The sequence below is a fragment of the Myodes glareolus genome, chromosome 7 (assembly GCF_982192425.1).
Source record: "Myodes glareolus chromosome 7, mMyoGla1.1, whole genome shotgun sequence".
Classification (NCBI taxonomy): domain Eukaryota; kingdom Metazoa; phylum Chordata; class Mammalia; order Rodentia; family Cricetidae; genus Myodes; species Myodes glareolus.
In genome coordinates this window covers 6572688-6592444 of record NC_142032.1, presented here as the reverse complement: position 1 = coordinate 6592444, position 19757 = coordinate 6572688, and the positions used below count along the sequence as shown (strand labels likewise).

Here is a 19757-nt window from a genome sequence, read left to right as displayed (position 1 = left end):
TCCAGAGAGGGAAACTGAGGCACAGAGGGACGGACTGGTCAAGTGAATGTTGTTAAGTGACAGGACCCTCACGCGAACTTGATGTCTGGCTCTAGAACACATGGCCATAAATCTTACATAGTCTGGTAACTAGGGCAAGGATGCCATGTCCTTAGCCTGAGAAAACACATCCTTCTGTGAGGACCCTCAGCCAGAACAGTGCAGAACACTGGCACTCAGATGGAGTTAACTGAAAAACTGAATGGTTCACTGGAAGATCAGAGCTCCCCACCACAAACACACACACACACACACACACACACACACACACACACACTTATAGCAGAATGTCTGAGAGCGTTCTGTGAGAGATGTGGAGACAAAGAGCCTGCTTCCCCTACTGGATATGCCCCTGCTTTAACCCTCTCTGACTGCCAATTCACACACCTAGGTTATTGATTCTCTGATGTTCACTTACTGTTTGTATTATTTGGGAATGGAAATAATGTATACAAAATCATTAGCACAGTGTGAGCCATGGGAGGGATTTCCTCAATGGCGGCCATCATTATACCGAGTAGAGATGTGCTGTGGACAATACAACAGTTCTTTGAGAGTTCTCGTATCCAAGAATCTATGGTGGAAAGCCCTGCACTTGGGAAATGTATTCCTTGTGGAATCCTCAGTGCCATAAATGACAATCCTCTTCTCTTGAGCTTGGATTCCAACAAATACTTTTCTCCAAAATTCTGAAGCTTATATTTTTGTTCTTTTAAAAAGATAATGATGATATGATGGCCCGGGCGGCCTGCAAGCCAGGCAGAAGCTGCCGCCGGAGTAGTACAGGGTCCCTGGGTGAGCAGCAGAGTCAGGCGGCTGGATATGGTGAATGGCAGAGTAAATGGACATAAGGCTATACATAAAGCTAGACATTTATTACTTAAAAAAGGGAGATATAGACAAACATAAAACAAAGACACATACACACACGCGCACGCACGCACCCACACAGAGAGAGAGAGAGAGAGAGAGAGACAGAGAGAGACAGAGACAGAGAGAGAGAGAGAAGATGGCGGCGAGGGAGGGCCGAAGTGGCTGAGGTGGGCGTGGTTAGTTCTTAAAGTGATAGCAAAGAATAACATATATAAATCCTTCAAGTTTGTTTTCAGGCAAGAATGCCTCTGGGTCAGTCAGGATAAGCTGAGTTATACTGCAGCAACAAATGACTCCAAGTGCTAAGACAATTAATTTAATTTAGGCCGATTCTGCATGTGTATTGGCAAATGGTTCTTACAGAGGCTATGTTCACAAAGATCACTTGGTGAATCAAGGAGAAGGAAATCATGTGTTGACAGGCACCTCACTGATTGTCAAGACTGGAGAAAGAGGACCTTGCCTCTTCATCTACATATCGGTCTATTTATATTTTACTAGCTATAGTAATCCCACCAAGCATGTGGGGAGAGGAAGGAACAGCCCAGTTGATCTCCAGAACAATCAGTGGCAATTCTGGTTAGGCTGAGATAAAGCAAAGGCCTTAGTCTGGGGTGAAGAAATAGAGGTGCTCTAAGGAGTCAGCGTTGCACACGCCAGCATGCGTGTGTGTCCTCATCTTTGCTCAGAGCCAGGTCATTGCACCTCTGAAAATGGTACTTGGTTTATAAAAAAATGGTTCCTAAATATTGTTTAAGACTGTGTCTCTGAAACTTGCAATTTGTCCTAGAAAGATACTAGGTAAGTTATCTGGTGAATGTAAGATGCTGACAGAAATGGAGACTAGGCATCTAGTCTCAGAGGGCACCTAGGAGACCAGAATACCTCCAAAGGAAACTTTTCTGCTCCTGCATGAGTTCAGAGTTTACGGAGCAAGTTGAAGCTGAGTATAAGGAAAACCCCCTTCTCTTGACAGGACAAGCCACACCCTCCTGAATTCCTTTCTACCACTGGACATGCTTCTCTCCAGGTCTTCTGTTGGCTCAAGGTTCTCCTCAATTCCACCCCATGCACTCTACTTATCAGACACAGGCAACATTTTAGACTTCTTCCCATAACCAACCCAACATGAAGTCCCATCTGTGTTCTCTCCTGAGTTGCCCAGAACACATCACTCATCTATTTCCTTCCTCCTACTCTACCCTAACCCAAGCCACCATCGCATATCTGGGAGGCAGAGCAGTTTGCTGCTGGGGTCCCCATATCTAGTCCTGCCACCCTTTGCCTTTTCCTCCTCATATCATCCAAAACAAACATTTAAGAAGACAACACAGGCCATGTCAAACACTTATCCCTACTCCAACTTAGTAAAATTTATTTAAATGTCTTTCATACACTAATGTCTTAAATGTATTCTCTACTCTGTGTCAAAGTTTGCCTTTACCAAGCTCCCTATCCTCATTTTCTTCTCATCCTTTCTCTGAATTTAGCTGCCTTGGCCTTTAGCACTAGGGTGAAGGAGAAATGGTTCCACAGTCTTGGGCATTTGAACACTCTGTCCCCAATCAGTGGCATCGTTTTGGGTGTTTTAGGTGTCACAGTCTTGCTAGAGGAAGCTCATCTTGTGTTGAAGCCTTACACCACCTCCAGTTCACTCACTTGTGCCTGTGGTTGAGGATGTGAGCACTCAGCGTCCTGCTCTGGTTGCCATCCCACGCCAATGGATCCTATCTCTCTGGAACCAGAAGAAACCCAGATAAACCCTTTCTTCCCTAAGTTGCCTCCACACCCCAGCAACGTCTGGGTCAGAGTTACAGAAGCAATATAAGTACAAAAGAGAGTAGGTGCTAGATCCCCAGAAGTGAGCAAGTACACAAGGTGAGGGGCTGGAGGCCATGGACCAGAACAGTGGTTCTCAACCTTCCTAATGCTGAGACCCTTTAATACAGTTCCTCCTGTTGTGGTCACCCCAACCATAATATTATTTTCATTGCTACATCATAACAACAGTTTTTCTACTGTTGTGAATCATATTGTAAACACTTTTGCCAAAAAGGTCTCAACCCACAAGTTGAGAACCACTGAATGAGAAGGTCAGCGATGAACAAAAGCCGAGTTGAGAATGGGAGCTAAACATACTTAGGTCCAATAATTACAAAAAGACTTTTTAAGTATTTAAAGGAAGAACTCGAAGTGGCCAGAGACGGTCTTATCTCTGTCCTCCTCTCAGTAGCAGAAGGTCAGAACTACTTCGCATGTTTCCTGTTTCTAATGAGTTCAAAGAAAACTAGGACCTCACTCATTAAGTCTAATTGAGAGTAAGAGCAACCAAATTTAATCAACACTTTTTTCTGGTGTACTTCTGAGAAAATTTGGTTTTATTACTTTCAAAAACACATAAAAATTCAAAGCCTTTCTTTTGGGAAACTTGGGCGTTAGAAACATGCTCTATGCAAATGTCTTTGATTTAAACCAATTTCCCAAAGAAAAGGTTTCCAAAGTAGAGTCAGTCGCCAGGCAACTGTCACTCGAGGTGACGAATGTGTCCATCTCCTCACACAAATCAGACACAAAGAAAAATGTAAATATGAAGGGAAAATATAGCGAGTGTGGTCTTCGTCAGATCTAGTCTTGCTGCCTGCCACTCACCATGTAAGAGAGTCATCTCCTAACACAGAAGCAGATACTGGGGGATGCGTTTTCCATTATCCGAAGTCGGAGGTACAGTGAGGTTTGGTCCCCTATCTGTTCGCTCTTGTCACCCCACCACTTGCTGGATCACAAAGCCAGCTAGTCACTCGGAGGGAAGAATACATCCATCTCATTGCACATTTTTTCTGTCTGTGATACAGTGTGCCCCCATTTATCAATGACACTGCAGCTACTGCATCCAAAGGCTCTCCGCAGTTCTGCTCACAGGGCCCTGCTACACTCCCATGAGTCGTGTGTAAATGATACACAAGAATTGTAGAATTCTGAGGAACTTCAGTCAACAAGTAGGTGAATAGACGTCAATGTGAGTGAGGTTGGTTTTTCTCTAGGTTATTTACAAGTGAAGTCCTGAGAGTAGCCCATCTAAATCTGTAGTTCACTTGCTCATTAACTACTGCACAAATACAATCTAAACCAAGAATTAATGATTATCTAAAGCCTCAGCAATTGATCAAACACTGGAATGAGTGGAATTTCAGCCTCTCAGAGGTAAGACTTACTTGATTCCTAGCTCCACAGAACTGGGACAAGCCCATGAACACTGTGAATTTTAAGTAATGGTAATATACCTAAAATAAAATTGCCTATGTAGCTAATTAACCGTATGTATTTAACCAGAGTGACTCTCAGGCAAATTGTAATTAAGCAGAACAATCAACTGTCTGACCTCAACATGTGACTGGCAAACTTTTATTATTCTACAACCATGGTGGCACATATATGTATCCTGTTATTAATTAGGAATGTGGTTTGGGATTACAGCAAGGCATAGCTGCTGCTCAGACTTGTCCAAAAGTATAATTATTCTGAGCTCATACTTAAGCCTGACCAGCCACATATCCAGATTTTGTGAAGGAATGTTGATGTAAGTGTAGTTATGCAACTTGTTCTTAATTCTGTCTATCATCATCTATCATCTATCTATCTATCATCTATCTATCTATCTATCTATCTATCTATCTATCATCTATCTATCATCATCTATCTATCATCTATCTATCTATCATCTATCTATCTATCTATCTATCTATCTATCTATCATCTATCTATCATCATCTATCTATCATCTATCTATCTATCTATCATCTATCTATCTATCTATCTATCATCTATCTATCTATCTATCATCTAGCATCTATCTATCTATCATCTATCTATCATCTATCTATCATCTATCTATCATCTATCTATCATCTATCTATCTATCATCTAGCATCTATCTATCTATCATCTATCTATCATCTATCTATCATCTATCTATCATCTATCTATCATCTATCTATCATCTATCTATCATCTATCTATCTATCTATCATCATCTATCTATCTATCTACCTATCATCTATCTATCTATCATCTATCTATCTATCTATCTATCATCTATCTATCTATCATCTATCTATCATCTATCTATCTATCTATCTATCATCTATCTATCTATCTATCTATCTATCATCTATCTATCTATCATCTATCTATCATCTATCTATCTATCTATCTATCATCTATCTATCATCTATCTATCTATCTATCTATCATCTATCTGTCGATCGTATAACTGTCAATCTCCCCTCCCCCACTCTCTCACTTATTCCCCTTTTTGCACCTGTAAAACAAAACTTATAATAATACTAATTTATACTTATAAGGGTTTAGAGTTAAAATATGGTATGTGTATAATCCAAACACTCATAAGGTTGAAGCAGGAGAATTACTAATTGTGAGGCCAGTCTGAGCTATATAACAAGACCTTGTCTCAAAAATCCAAGAAAAAAATATAGGTCTCTGAGACAGGCCCTGATATATAATAGATACTGTATTGTACCTTTAAGAGGACTAGAAAATTGATCCAGGAATCAGTCTTACTTGCTTTCAGGGACTGTAACTGAGATGGGGGTATTAGAGAAGTACAATATTTAGATATTTAGAAGTAGGGCCTTAGAGAAGTGAATAGGGTTATATAAGGCAACAAGAGGGAGAGCCCACCCTTGGGTCCTGGCAGCTTTTTAAGACGCAGGAAGGGATTATAGATACACACATGGCTTCCATGTTCCTGCTATGTGACACCACAGGAGGCTGCCAGCAAGGCTGCCATCACCTTATGTGATCCCTTAACCCTACACCTCCAGAACTTTGAATGACATTAGACCCCTTTTCTTCATTAAATTAGCCTACCTTGAGTACGTCGTTATAGTGACAAAAAGCAGACCATCCATCCTTCAGTAAAGAATCATTCTGAGGATGGTGAAGATGATGGAGAAGAAGCCAAGATCAAGAAGAGAAGTTATCTAAATCAGAACGTAGGGATTATGGTCAAATGTGAATTTGTTTAAACACTTGGTTCCAGCTAGTGGTGCTTTGAAGAATGTTCTGGAACCATTGGCAATTAGGGCCTAGCTGTTAAATGTAAGCCACAGGAGAGGTCTTCAGACATTTAGCCCAGCCTCATTCCACCACCGAGATTTTCCCTTCCTGATGCACCAAGATGCCAATGAGCTGAGTCACCACTGCTGCCACCCTGAGCTGAGCTAGTCAGATACCACACCTTCCCCTAGGGTGAACGGCGCCCACCGTAGCTGTGAGCCTGAGCGGAGCAGCCCCTGTCTCTGGGAACTGTTTCTGTCAGACCTTCTGTCACGGCAACAATAAAAGTGGGCAATGTGAAAGCGCACCGTCCCTTCCAGGCAGAGTGTACAGTTGCTCCCTGTGACTGGCTCCTGCAGGGCTATTATTAGCGGTTGTGGGGCAGCTGGGGTAACTGACGGTATCTGACGCTTTCTTTAAACCTCATACAGGTAAAATATTATCACGTAGGCCCTTCACGCCTGCTCGGCGATTCAGACAAAATAGAAATGCTAATTTGAGGAACCAGAGCCATGAATGCTTATCTGGTGGTCTTCTATTGCGGGGAAACTAGTAAAAGCTTTAAGATTACATTGAGCGATAAGTCCCTTAAGTGCTCTACCCAGAGAAGCACTAAGATTCCTGATAAAGAGCGATTTCAAAGAGTTGCTGGCCTGTCCTAAAGTTTTGTCAGATGAGTTAGGGCACTGTATGGAGAAAAGCCCCAGGAGATGGCTGAGCTAAGTGGTGGTGTGGGGGGGGGGGGGATTTTCACAACAGAGACAGGGCTTGTGAGGCCCCATGCTCATTCTGGCTCCAGCAGTGACTTATGCAGCATCAAGGAGGACTGGTACTTCCGACAAAGGAGGCCACAGGGCTGCTTTCACTCTGTCCCATCTCTGTCTCAGATTTCCCTGATTCTGAGTGGTACCCCTTCCCTGGGGCACAGGCTCTCACCTGCTTCTACCCTGTCTGTCATTCCTTACCTGCCCCTTTGCCACTCTCCGCTCCCTCAGTGCACCTTTCTTCTGGAACCAGTCTAAGCTCGTCTGGCTCAGAACTCTGGGTGTCTGGCTGCCCCTGCCAGAATCATGCCTCCGCGAGTATTTGTATTGCTGATTCATTCTTATTTTTAGCTCTTAGCTCCTCTTGCACTTTCTGTCCCAGGCTTGTCATCTTATTCGATGTCATTCTGCTTTATTTTCACCACTTGCCACTGTCTAAAATTAACCTGTTCTTTTCCCTTGCTCGCTCCCAGCAGAATGCAAGCTCAGGGAGGGCAGGCTGCTGATAGGTGGTAGCTGCTGTGCAGTGAGCAGCCCTCCACGCTCACATCGCCCGACGTCTGAGTGAATGCCCCTCAGAGCTAACCACTTACTGAGACTTACTTGGTGCCAGGCACGTGGTGTAGATTTCCATAAATACAGTCTCACTCAATCCGCCCAGAGCCCTCCAAAGGAGGCATTTATCATCCCCATTGAGTGGATGCCAGATCCGTAGAGGGATTGTGCACCTTCCCCAATGTCACAGCTAACAAGAAACCAAAGCCCCATTTGAACTCCAGCGTGATTGAGTCCAACACTGATACTTTAAGTTAGGAGTCAGTACATTAATTTTTAGTGAACCAGGTAGTCAATATTTTGGCTTTCCTAATCATATGGTCTTCATGTCAACTGCTCAATCCTGCCATGTGAAAGAGGCCCCAGAAAATACATAAGCAAATCAATGGGGCTTTGTGCCAGCACAACTTTATTTACCAAGTAGGTGGCAGGCAGGGATTTACTCATGGGCTACAACTAACCATTCCTTTTTGAGGTCCTCATTCTATGTAATACTGGAAAGAAATCAAAATGAATGGCTGGATGAGTCTTGCAAGGTGACTCCATGAGCAACGTGTCATCTCAACCTGTCACACAAGCATGATGGCCTGAGTTCAATCCCAGCATCCACATAAAAGAAATCCCAGTACTGAAGGTGGACAGAGGATTCCTGCGGTGAGCTGCCTGGCCAGTCTAGCTGAATTGGGGAGCTCAGGGTTCACTGGACAGCCAGTCTAGCTGAATTGGGGAGCTCAGGGTGTACCGGACAGCCAGTCTAGCTGAATTGGGAGTTCAAGGTTTGGTGAGAGAACCTTGTCTCCGACCTCCACATTTAGCTTCCACTAATGTGTAGCTCCTGCACATACACATGAACACAGAGACCACACACACACACGCATACAGACAGACAGACAGACACACACACACACACAGAGAGAGAGAGAGAGAGAGAGAGAGAGAGAGAGAGAGGGCAGATAGAGTTTTAGAAAAGCATTAAGCATGCGACCTGTGCTTGGTGAGTCTTTTGAGATAAGGAAGGCAGCAGGCAGGTAAAAGATCAGTCGGGAAGGGTAAATAGAAGGCAGAGTTCTGACAGGAAGTGGGCCGTGCTAAAGCCTGGCCTGCATTGGACAATGGTCATCACTATAGTGTAACCCTCATTTAGGATCAAAGTGGAGATTAACTTCGTTTACTTCCTTTGGCCAAGATTTCATTCATATGTAATTAGACATGATGTCACATGCCAACCCCCTTAAACAGGCACATACACATGTACACCAGGAGTTTCCCTTGAAGGAAGGAGTGCATGAAGTCACTGTGCTAAGCACTACCTCTCCCAACTGAGCCTGGACACTTTGGTCTTTCCCCAGCAAGCAAATGTAGGAGTGACAGGTCCTAAGTCACAAGCAAAGTCAGGAGCATAGCTGTGAGCCAGCCCAGAGGAATCTCTTCCCACCTCATTGAGAAGCTGTGTTGTTTGGCCCTTTGAGTGGTTCTCAACCCTGAGTATCAGCATCACCGCAAAAGACTGTTCACCAGTCCCTTGGATCTGTGTCAAACACAGATGGTGAGAGCAAGGGACAAAGCATGTGTTTTTATAGTGCTGGCTGGGCATAAGCACACAGCTCTGGGCTGGATTTTGAAGGGCTTGTCCTCCATGGACACTCTGCTTTAAGAGGCAATGAATTAATGGATGAGATTGAGTATGTGTATGCATGTGTATGTATGAAGTATATGTGGCATGCAGAAAGGGGGTGGGTGGTGCTGGGGGAGAATGTGCATATTTGTGTAATATGTGTGTATATGTGTGCCTGTGTGGTATATGTGGGGCATATGTATGTGTGGTCTATATGTGTGTGAAATGTGTTGGATGCTTATGTGGGTATGTGTATGGTGTTCATGTGTGATGGTATGTGATGGTATGTTCATGTGTACATGGTATGTGATGTGTATGGTGTGTATGTGTAGTATGGATGTAGTGCGTATAGTGTGTACATGATGTATACCTGTTACGAGTGGCGTGTAAGTAGTATGGCATGTATGTGTGGTATATATGTGGCATGTGGTATTTACAGTGTGTCTATGTGACGTGTACATGGTGTCCATAGTGTATATGTATGACATGTATGACTTGTGTGACTTGCACATGGTATATATAGTCTATATGTATATGAGTCATATAGTATGTATCTGTAATATATGTGTGCTATGTGTATGGTGTGTGTAGCATGTGTGTGTGTGTCTGTGTGGCAAGTATGTGTGATGTTTATATGTGTGTGTGATCTGTGTGATGGTTGCGTGTGTCTGTGTGTGTGAGCATGTGATGTGTAGTACTTAGTCTCTTCTTCCTGCTGAGATGGAGAACTAGAGCCCCTCCCTGGGGTAATTAGAGACATAGGAGGGGAGGTGATAATTTTCCTGCCCCACTAGCAGCAGCTATAAAACCAGCTCTCCATGAACTACACATGGATCTTAGCTTTATTTTCCTCAACTTGTATACAGTTTTCTAAACATGGGTTTTCAGTGTTTGAACAAGAAAGCAGTCTCAGGAACCAGTGTGCGAGAGAGATGTCAGCTATGCCAGCTCTGTCATTAGTCAGCACTCAGCACTGGGAAACCTCCTCAATTGTCCCTGCTCCTAGCTCCTCTTCTTATCAGTAATGAGTCACCTCTTACCTTCTGGCCCACTACCTCCTGAGTTTTTAACTGTGTGTTTGCCATATCTTTATTACTGCAGATAGCTGCTACTTAAGAGTCTTTGCGACTTTTCTATTGCTGTGATAAAACAGCACGTCCATGTGACTTATACAAGAAAGCATTTAATTTGGCTTAAAATTTCAGAGATTTAGAGTCTATGATGGTGGAACAAAGGAACAACTGAGGGCTCACATCTTGACCCTCAACCGTGAGGCAGAAGAGATGACCGGGAATTGCAAGTATCTTTTAAAACCCCCAAGCCTACCCCCAGCACCTCCTCCAACAAGGTCACACCTCCTAATACTTCCTTAAAAAGTTCTACTAAATGGGACCAAGTATTCAAACATGAGTCCATGGAGACCATTCTCCTTCATACCACTACATTAATATAGCAGTGTAGAGTTGGGTAGGTAGGTGACGAGATAGAGAGGATCTGGGAGGAGTTGGGGAAGGGGAAAAACATGGTCAGAATATTTGTATGAAATTTTTTCAATAAAATAAACAAGCAAAAATAGTACAGATTGTTGATCATGGATTTCCGTTCAGTACTTGGCACCAGCAGGACCATGGATGGTATCAGCTGTGTGTTCTCCATATGGAATACTATTTCACTATTTTCTAAGCAAAGATGGACCCTGCCAGGGAGTTCTCAGTTCTCATGGGCAGTCGAGAGTCGGAGAGACCTGAGTTTCCCAAGATGAGCCGAGGAGCAGCTGCAAGCCTGGAGATGGAGTGAGAGCTTATGTTGTCCAGAACTGCTATCTCCAGAAGGTCTCCAGAGTCCTTGATGGAGAGGAAAACACAGGTTCACACATCCTTACTCTGAAGTTCATCTTACTGGGTCACCATGTCTCTCCCCAAGCCAGGGTTCCAAACACCAAGGCCCTTTCCACAGAGGTGTTGACACAGCAGACACCATGCTGTCCAAGGCACAGCCTCTGCTCTGGCTACACTTAGAATTCAGAGGAGGTGGGAGCAGTTGGTGCCCCTGGAGGAAGAGATCTGGTAGCACCCACAGAAGGAGTACCCTTGCTTTTGGTCTCTTGTTACTTGCATACATTAGTGAGTGGTGAGCCTAAGTGAGCAGTGAGCAATGATTTCTGCAAGTCTGTGCATCAGAGAAACTTCTTCCAAGGAGAGAAACAACCCCATCAAGGAAGGCTCAGGTCAGCAATCTGGAAACACTCCCCTTAACACTCAAGGCTCAAGGAAGTGGGCATAGTAAGAACAGGAAGCTAGGGAGAAGTGTTAGACATGGCAGGCTGTTGCGCATGTATAGCTGAGGTGACTTGCCCAAGATGAAGCCAGCTGAAAGCTCCCCGCATGAACCAGGCGTGATGGAGCACACCTTTAACTCGGGAGGCAGAGGGAAGCAGAGATACACAGTGAGGCCCTGTCTCGCTTAATTAATTAGTTAATTTGTAATTAATTAAAATTGCAGCACTAAGGCAGGAGGAGCTCCCAAGACCTTACCCCTAGCTGAGGAGCTATTGGGAGTTGGTGATTCTGGGGAAAGTTTGATCACTTTTCCTTGCATGGGTTCCCAGACGATGACCCCACACCCATTGCATATGGGCGGCACTAGCGGGACTTAGTGGGTTATAAATTGTTTTGAAAAGACTTGCAGTTCTTAGGGAGATAGTGGCATTGAGCGAAGCAAGGGGGAGTCAGAAGGAAGGAGTGGGGCTGGTTATTATCAAGATGCATTGTATACATGTGTGACGTTCCAGGTTAATGATGAACCCCACCACACTGCAGGCATATGCCCTCCTGAGCAGCCAGCAAGACTGAGGCTACGGGAGAGACTGCAGTGGGGAAAGCTGTGCTGGGGAAGGGGCCCAGGGAGGTCAGCCACAACGATGTGAGTTCAAACGGACAGCCAGCGCCTGCTGCTCACCAGTCTGGACAGCTCGGAATAGACATCCAAGAAAGGTTCCAGAAGACAGCAGCTCCAAACATCCATCCTCACCTGTAGACTGTTGCTGCGTCTTGCTCCCCATGCTCCCACCCCTCCCTTGGCTTGGGTTGCTGACCAGCCATGGTAATGAAGTCACAGAGAACTTTTAATAGTTAAACGGGCAAGTTAAAAATAGTAGCAGCCAAAGGTCACATAGATTAAGATAGAAACTTCCAGAAAGTAGTTGCCTCTAGAACGGATTAGTCTGTTGTATTAGCATTATTATCAACAGGCTGCACCTCCTCCCCACCATGGTACGTGCCAAGAGAGAGGTGTGCTGAGTCCCGAGGAAGAGATGTGGTCAGACAGCAAGAGGAAAGTTGATACGGCGCACCCCAAACCGCTCTCAGCCCGAGTGTGCACTCTTTCTGTACAGCTGAACATGGTCAAACCCACCTGGCAGATGAGCATCTACCCCAGACACATGCAGCCATAGCTCAGCTACTTGAGCACCGCAACTGCAATTACTGAAATCTGAGTTGCCTGGTGGGCGGAGGTGGTGACCAGCGCCCTGGACCATACTGAAAATAGTGAGATAGCCAGATGTCTTCTGACCCCATGTGTACCCAGAGCAGATCTAAGGACACCCTGATTCCCCAACCTCAGCAGGGGGACAGAGGAGCCTGCCTATAGGTCAAGCTAGGCCAGGACACAGGCAGCTTTCACCAGTGTCTAAGCGAAGAGCATCTAAGGGGAAGTGACAACTTGGGTTAACACAATTCCTTCTACCTTGAAACACCAATAAAAAATTGAGCAGCCTGATACCGCGGGGCACCAAAGGCTTTTGTTTCCATTGCAGCTTCTGTCTGAGGTGGATAATTCCCTTTTAGAATTTCATGAGTTTGGCCCAGAAAGCAGATACTCAAGGCATTAAACATACAGGAGCCTGGGACGCTAAGAACACGATGGATTCTATTTAAGGGTCTAACTGCCACAGCCAGCTGAGCGTCTTAGGAAGTGATAAAGTTCAACTAAGTCCCTGCCACTCAGCCAGTCTGGGACTCGGACACTGTAAAATCCACTCCAGGGGGCTCTGCTTGGGTTTGGACATTGTTGTTAGTCTTAGTGACAAGCAAGCAGTTTGTTGAACAAGACTTGCTGAGTAACCACGATGCCGAGACAAAGCAGGTCTAGGTTTTTAATTGTATGCAGCCCCATTGTATTAAACTAAATGTCAACTGTCCATGGACAACCACCATCAACTGATTAAAAGGAAAATGCTTTCCTACCCAACAAGCACGAAAGACAAACTCAGAAAGGGAAAGTCCTTCCATTGAATAAGTTTAGCTGTACTAAAAACCTGCAATTAGGGGAAACTGGGGGTTGGGAGAAAGCTGCCAGCACAGTATCTGCCACCTCATATGAGGACCTGAGTTCCAACTGCAGCACCCAGGTCGAAAACGGGGTGTGGTGGCGCACACTTGTAATTCTGTACTAGGGTGTGATTCTGTCTCCCTAGCAGAGACAGGTAGATTCCTGGAGTTCACTGTCCAGGCAGTCTCCCCTAAGCGGCAAGTCCTGTCCTAGTGAGAGAATCTGTCTCAGAAACTAGGTGGATACTGCCTGAGCAAGAACATCAGAGGTTGTCTTCCAGTCTAAACATGCACACACCTGCACACACACACACACCTGCACACATACATATACCTGCACACATACACACAGTCCTGCACACATACACACAGTCCTGCACACATACACACGGTCCTGCACACATGCACACGGTCCTGCACACATACACACAGTCCTGCACACATACACACAGTCCTGCACACATACACACGGTCCTGCACACATACACACAGTCCTGCACACATACACACAGTCCTGCACACATACACACAGTCCTGCACACATGCACACGGTCCTGCACACATACACACGGTCCTGCACACATACACACGGTCCCGCACACACACACACACACACACACACACACACACACACACACACACCCCTTGCAATTTTATTGTTAGGTCACTGAAAAATTTATCAGCTGCCTGTGTGGTTCTGAGAGTGTTTAGGAGCCGGGAAAGACGTTGGAGAAGTAGCCTAGAGGCTCAGCTGAAGAAGATACACTGAGACAAGGGCAGAGAGAGGAGCAGGAGTCGCACTAGCGACAGGGCTGCCCTGTGGACGCACTGCACTGCTCCGCGGTCACTCTTTGCACATTGCCATGTCACATTCATTTCTCACTAATGACCTGTCTCCTCTTTGGGGCTGTGCATTCCTTCGGTGGTGTGACTCTGCCTGTGGCTGAGCTCCAGGTCTAGTCAGAGGTCGGTCAGGGACACTGGCCTACCAAAGGGGCCGAAGAAACAAAGTGCTAAAGACCCGGAGTGATGGCACGTTCCGTGACGTAACGGTGCCTGCTGTGCTGCCTGGTATGGGGGTACCCCCATCCTGTTCATCCTGTTCACCCTAAGCATCAAGGAACAAGATAATTACATGGGATTAAGACTGCTGCAAGGTGCTTGCAGCCTTGTAAACAAAATCTCAGCATCTCCTGTGAGTCCCTGCAGAGGCCCAGATAGAAGCAACACCAGGGGAGGGGGAGTCACCCTTCTGCTGCTGCCTGGTTTTTTAGTTTCCATTGTCAAGGCTAAAGTTCCCATTTTCCCAGGCCCTAGTTCTTCCAAGTTGCTGTTTGAAACTGATTCAAAATACACAGTGTTACCAGCAGTGTTCAAGAGTTCCCAGCCTTAGCAACCACCCCTCCTCTGCAGGGAAGGCTAGTTCAAGGGCTCACAGGGAAGCTTTCAAGACTCAGGTGGAGCAGCGGATGGGACTGGTGGTAGTGGGTTGTTTTATTTAACTTGGTTAGGCTTTTTGTTTGCTGTTTTGGGGGGGCAGGGGGTTGACTGCCATATACAGTCACACCCCCATTCTGGGTGGGGATAAAGTTAAGCTTCCAAATTAAGTGCAGTGAGGCAGCAGGATGGGTAGGAAAGCGGGGAATGATGTCCACTGCAGCAGTGCTGCTGCGGGGGCTCCTACTGAGGCACCAGAAACGGTGACAGAGGGCTTTCATTGTCACACCCAGCATGACACCTAGAACCCTATCCCATATCTGAGATGAACTGGATGTCACTGATGTGGGGGGATCAGGTTCAGGAACTGAGCGTTGACAATGGACCCCCCTTGCAACGGTACTGTCACTTTCTTCTTCTGAGTAGAGGGAGAAGCCTGGGACTGCCGTGGAGTATAACGTGCGGTCTGAACTGCCTTTGGATGTGCTCTTGGTGTTCCGTTTCTCTGCATAGCATCTTTGTTCCTTTCTAAACATCTGATCCTCGGAGTGCCCCATCCAATGAGCAGTTTTAAAACCCAGAATCCAATGCAGAGTGCTCTGTGCCTTAGCTCACAGCACTGCTCCACCCTCCCAGGAATTGTTTTCTTGGGACACCTTTGCCTAAAACATCCAGGCCCCTGGGAAGTTTCTTTACACCTTGTGCCCAGGAAGCAATGGGCAGGGATTGACTTAGAGACTGCTAAAGGCAGGAACGAGGCCCCCAGATAAGAAAAGGGAGATGGAGAGAGTGGGCACGGTGCAAGAGACCAAGGGAGCCGACCCTACAAGGCAGGAGGAAGTTCAAGAGGCTCCCCTTGCTGTTGTTCAGGACCCTGAGGCTAGCAGTCTTCTCTCATCACTTAACCTTCCAATGGACTCCTAGCCACTGGCTTTGTCTCAAAACGATGCTAACTAGCTTTTATAAGTGTTGTCTCCAGTGTCCTGGCCGAGCTGACAAAGATGACAGATGCAGGCAGATGGTACTCCTAGGGCAGGCCAAGTAGGCAGCTTTGCGGAAATGGGACAGAAGAGCACCAGAAAGGAAGTCACATGAGTCTCTCGCCCTGTGCTTGGACATGGATCAAGAGCACCTGGGACATCAGCATGATGTCTTAGAGACCACTCAGCCCAGCTTTCTCCTCTTGTTCTCAGACTCTAAGCCCCAAAGTGCGCAGGTCTTTGGCTCATGCAGGGCTACTGCTGTGCACCCCCTGAAATGAGGGGTGCATATGCTGTGGTTTGCCAAGCAGCCCTTTCTTGACCATCTCACACTCCCCTCTGAGGCCAGCCCTTTGTCCTCTCCACAGTTGCAAATGGACTGTTTATTTGTTTGCTGCCTTTAATGCCCATGCCCGATGTCCCTTTCAGCCTTGGCTTCTGCAAGGGCAACTGGTTTTCTCACCGCTGTTCCCTCTGCTGAAACCACCGTAAGTGCATCACATAACCACTGTCCTCAAAGTCATTTATAAACAAAACGTTGTACCGGTTTTACAGATGGGGAAACTAAGGTTTAAATACCAAGGAGAAGCATAGGATTTGGCTGCGAAAAAGACAAACAACAGAATAACCCTTTTCCTCCCACGCTCTACTGTGATCCTAGTAAGATTAACCCAACAAGAGCAGTCCCTTAAGTTGAGGCTCTTTGCATAGAAGCAAAGACATAAAGAACATTCTCTGGGAGTAGAGGACGGGGAGCATGGTCCCTTTAAGACACTGGTGGCAATTCAGAGGGGTTACCTCAGATAATAGTATGGGCCCACAAGCATTAGTGACCTAAGCTAAACTTGAGGCCCAGGGAAGAAATGGAAGGCTGAGAACCCTGTACACTGAGGATCCTCTGGTGACAGGGAGGGAGATAGAGCAAGATCATCTGCCTGGCAGGAACATTCCAAGGGTAGGCATCAGGGGGCAGTGAGCCCAAAGCCAAGGGTCCAAAGAATGCTCCCACTGGGTGACAAAGCGGAACTGAGTGGCTGAGTCCGGAGCTGCCTGCTGCGCGGTCCCAGCCCCTGCCCTCACCAGTGGCCATGCTGCTCTGGAGCACAGGGTGACCTTAACCCTGCATTCCACGCACGAGACAAATGAGGTTCACCGGGGCGAGGCACAGTGGGTAAAACACCAAGCCTTCTCATTGCTAGCTAGTTACTTCAAAGCCAGACGTGAAATCTCCCTGGTTCTCCAGGAGGAACTGAGATGGGTCAGGCAGTCTATGGAAGCAGGAGGAGGGCTAATGGAGAAGGCAGATCTTGATAGAGGGTGAAGTTTAGACCCCAAAGCATTTCATTTGGAGGTCTGTACCCACTTAACCACCATGTCCTCACTGCTAAGCTCACAAGCTGAGACAGAGTCAGTGCTTGCAGCTCACAGGCACGAAAGGGTTACCAGAACATGTGGGGCCCTTGCTGTACTCCTGCCATTAGCCTGCTGGTTAGCCTGCTGCCATCCCCGTCCTGGTTCTTCTCTCTGCTCCACCACATCACTGTGTTGTGAAAACATGAGGCTCTGAAGTCTCCGTTTACTGCATTAACTAATGTGCATCCCTTAACTTACAGTCTGCTCATCCCTGAAATGGGCCGATACATTTCTTTCCTTTCCCAGCTCTTTCTGAAGTTTGAGTCAGTCAACGCAAAGCACTTGGAGGGTGCTGAGCAGGGAGAAGAAGATTCTCCATCAGGGTTAGACGTTGTAAGCAGCGAAAATACTGCATGCCAGTAACTGTGCAGCTCCAGGTCCTGGCTGCCATGCTAAGCCTGCTCCCTGCCCGCACAAAGCTGTCCATCTGGCATTGGCAATGGATCGGAAACTATCAATCACAAGACAGCCCGGAGTAGTCCAGTAGAGGAAGTTCTTCGACTCCTGACTTGCTTGCAGAAAGGGTAGACATACTCATCGGAGAGACCCTGATGTAGTAGCCCTTCAACTTGACCAGACCCAGGATCAGGAGCAGAGTGAGTGAGGTGTGTGTATGGAGGGTCGCAGGGCTCAAGGACCATGAATTTTGCAAAACAGAGAAGAAAAAGTGTGAAGAAGGCCCCCAGAGCAAACAGAGCTAGGTCATCCAGACCATGGGAAGGAGGACATGTCCAAACAGCAGAGAAGAAGCAGACAGGAAGGGAAGTCCTGGTGTGGCTTGTCCTCCACCCCCGCCATGCCCCTTAAGTGGCAAAGAAAAGCAGCATTTACTCTGGTGAGTTCCCTAGACCTCTGACTGCTGTTCCCAGAAAGACCAAGGGGGCTCCACAAAAGCAGTTCCTGGGGAACACATAGAAAGCAAGGAGGCACCGCCATCTATATAGAAACACATACAATGGAGCCGTCCTCTCCTTCCTCCACAGACGGCAAACAGGAGAGGCACACCTGGGAATAGGTGGCCAAGAAAGGCTATCTGTGTGGGTGGTCTGTGACCTGTGATGTGCATGCAAGACTGGGGATGGACTTAAGAAACCCAAAGTAGCTAGGCATGGTGGCACACGCTTTGAATCCCAGCAATTGGGAGAGAGAGGCAAACAGATGTCTGTGAATCTGAGACCAGCCAGGGATTCATAGTAAAACATTGTCTCAAACAAAGAAACAAACAAAAACCCAAAGTAGCATGAAAGAATTCTTTCCCACTCAACCACTAAAATAAAGTGGCTTTCTTTGTTTTAACACCACATCCTGCCAGCCTCAGCCACCTCCAGGTCTGACCTAACAATTAGGACCTTTCACCTGCCTTTCATCCATCCTGGAGCCCAGCTCTCACCTGTAGGGGAGGTGTCAATTACAGAGCACTCTACCAGATGCCAGCTCAGAAAACACCATCGCGTGGAGGACATGGTGGCATCGGAACAGTCACGGCGCATCCAGCACAGATCTCAAACTGGGGAGCTAGCTTGGGCATGAAGTGCTCAGCTCAGAACTTCTCCTTTGTTCTATTATTTTGCTGGAATATGGATACAAGGACCTGGGTTCTTACCCCTCAACAGCACATTTGAAGGCCGTGTCCCAGTTACAAATCAGATTTAGTGATGTTACAAGTGAAAGAAATCGGGCTTTCCTCTGAGACAGGGTCACAGGTGGCAGATGTCTAAAGAGTGTGCAAGTCTACATACTCTTTAGACCTCAAGAATTGCTTCGGGTGCACACAGACGAACCCATGCAACAGCCATATTGCAAACACCCATGCACTTCACCCAAGCTGCAAACACCTTCCGCCCAAGAGTGTTGCTTTTCCACAGAGTGCCGTGATTCTCAGCTCTCTCTTCTCAGTCTCGCTTCCCCCACCTTCATCTACTTGTTCTGTGTTCCACTTCATTTCTTTCCCAGACTCATCCTACCCCCATGTCTAAAGTCATCGTACCCTGAGACACTTGGTCCCCGTGTCCCCAGCTGCTCAAGTATACCTGTATCCTTGATGTACTGTTTGAGGAATTATGTCCCGTCGGCCAGCTAGCAAAGCTGTCCCAGGCAGCTCCAGCAGAAGACAGCCTCGACGTGGGTGGTTTAAAAGCTCCTCCGGGGCCTATCTGTGTGACTAGAGGCCAGAGGCCTTTGGGTGCACTGCAGTGACCCCAGAAAAGCACGGCAGGCAGCAGCAAACACTCCCGGGATGGTTTTGCAACAGCAGAGGAGGAGACGGAAGGCTCTTTCATCAAATAATAACCAGCCGGCGATAAGGCCGGCTAGGCTGAGCTTCCTCAGCCAATCGCAAGCTTGAGGGCATGAGAAGAGGCAGGCCCAGGCTCTGGAGATGGTTTTAGGGCTTGTTATAATTTAATGATGCTGCACGGGGGTGGGGTGGGGGTTGGGGTGTCTTCTTGGCTTTGCTTGGTGGGGATTTTCTAACCAGGAAGTGAAGCTCTGAGCTCAATAGCCCATTCTCTTTGGGGGCTGGGGGGGGGGGGCTGCACTGAGCATCACATGGAGCTCTAGGCTCCCAGCCTGGCTGTGTCTACTTTGCCAAGAATTCTTTCTCACTGCCTCTGGGGGGCTGGGAAAAGGACTTGAATGGAGCTGAATAGTGTGGGGGTCAACAGAGGGCAGGCAT

At 46.9% G+C, this 19757-nt stretch overlaps 1 protein-coding gene across 3 annotated transcripts in view; it reads right to left on the bottom strand.

Annotated features, from left to right (window-relative positions):
- Gpam (glycerol-3-phosphate acyltransferase, mitochondrial) overlaps positions 1-19346 on the bottom strand; it is a 57133-nt gene extending 37787 nt beyond the window's left edge. For all 3 annotated transcript variants that reach the window (XM_087907801.1, XM_087907803.1, XM_087907802.1), the window contains exon 1: positions 19114-19346. The gene's annotated coding sequence lies outside the window, so the exon portion shown is untranslated. The remainder of the gene's footprint in view (positions 1-19113) is intronic.
- Between the last annotated feature and the right edge of the window lie 411 nt (positions 19347-19757).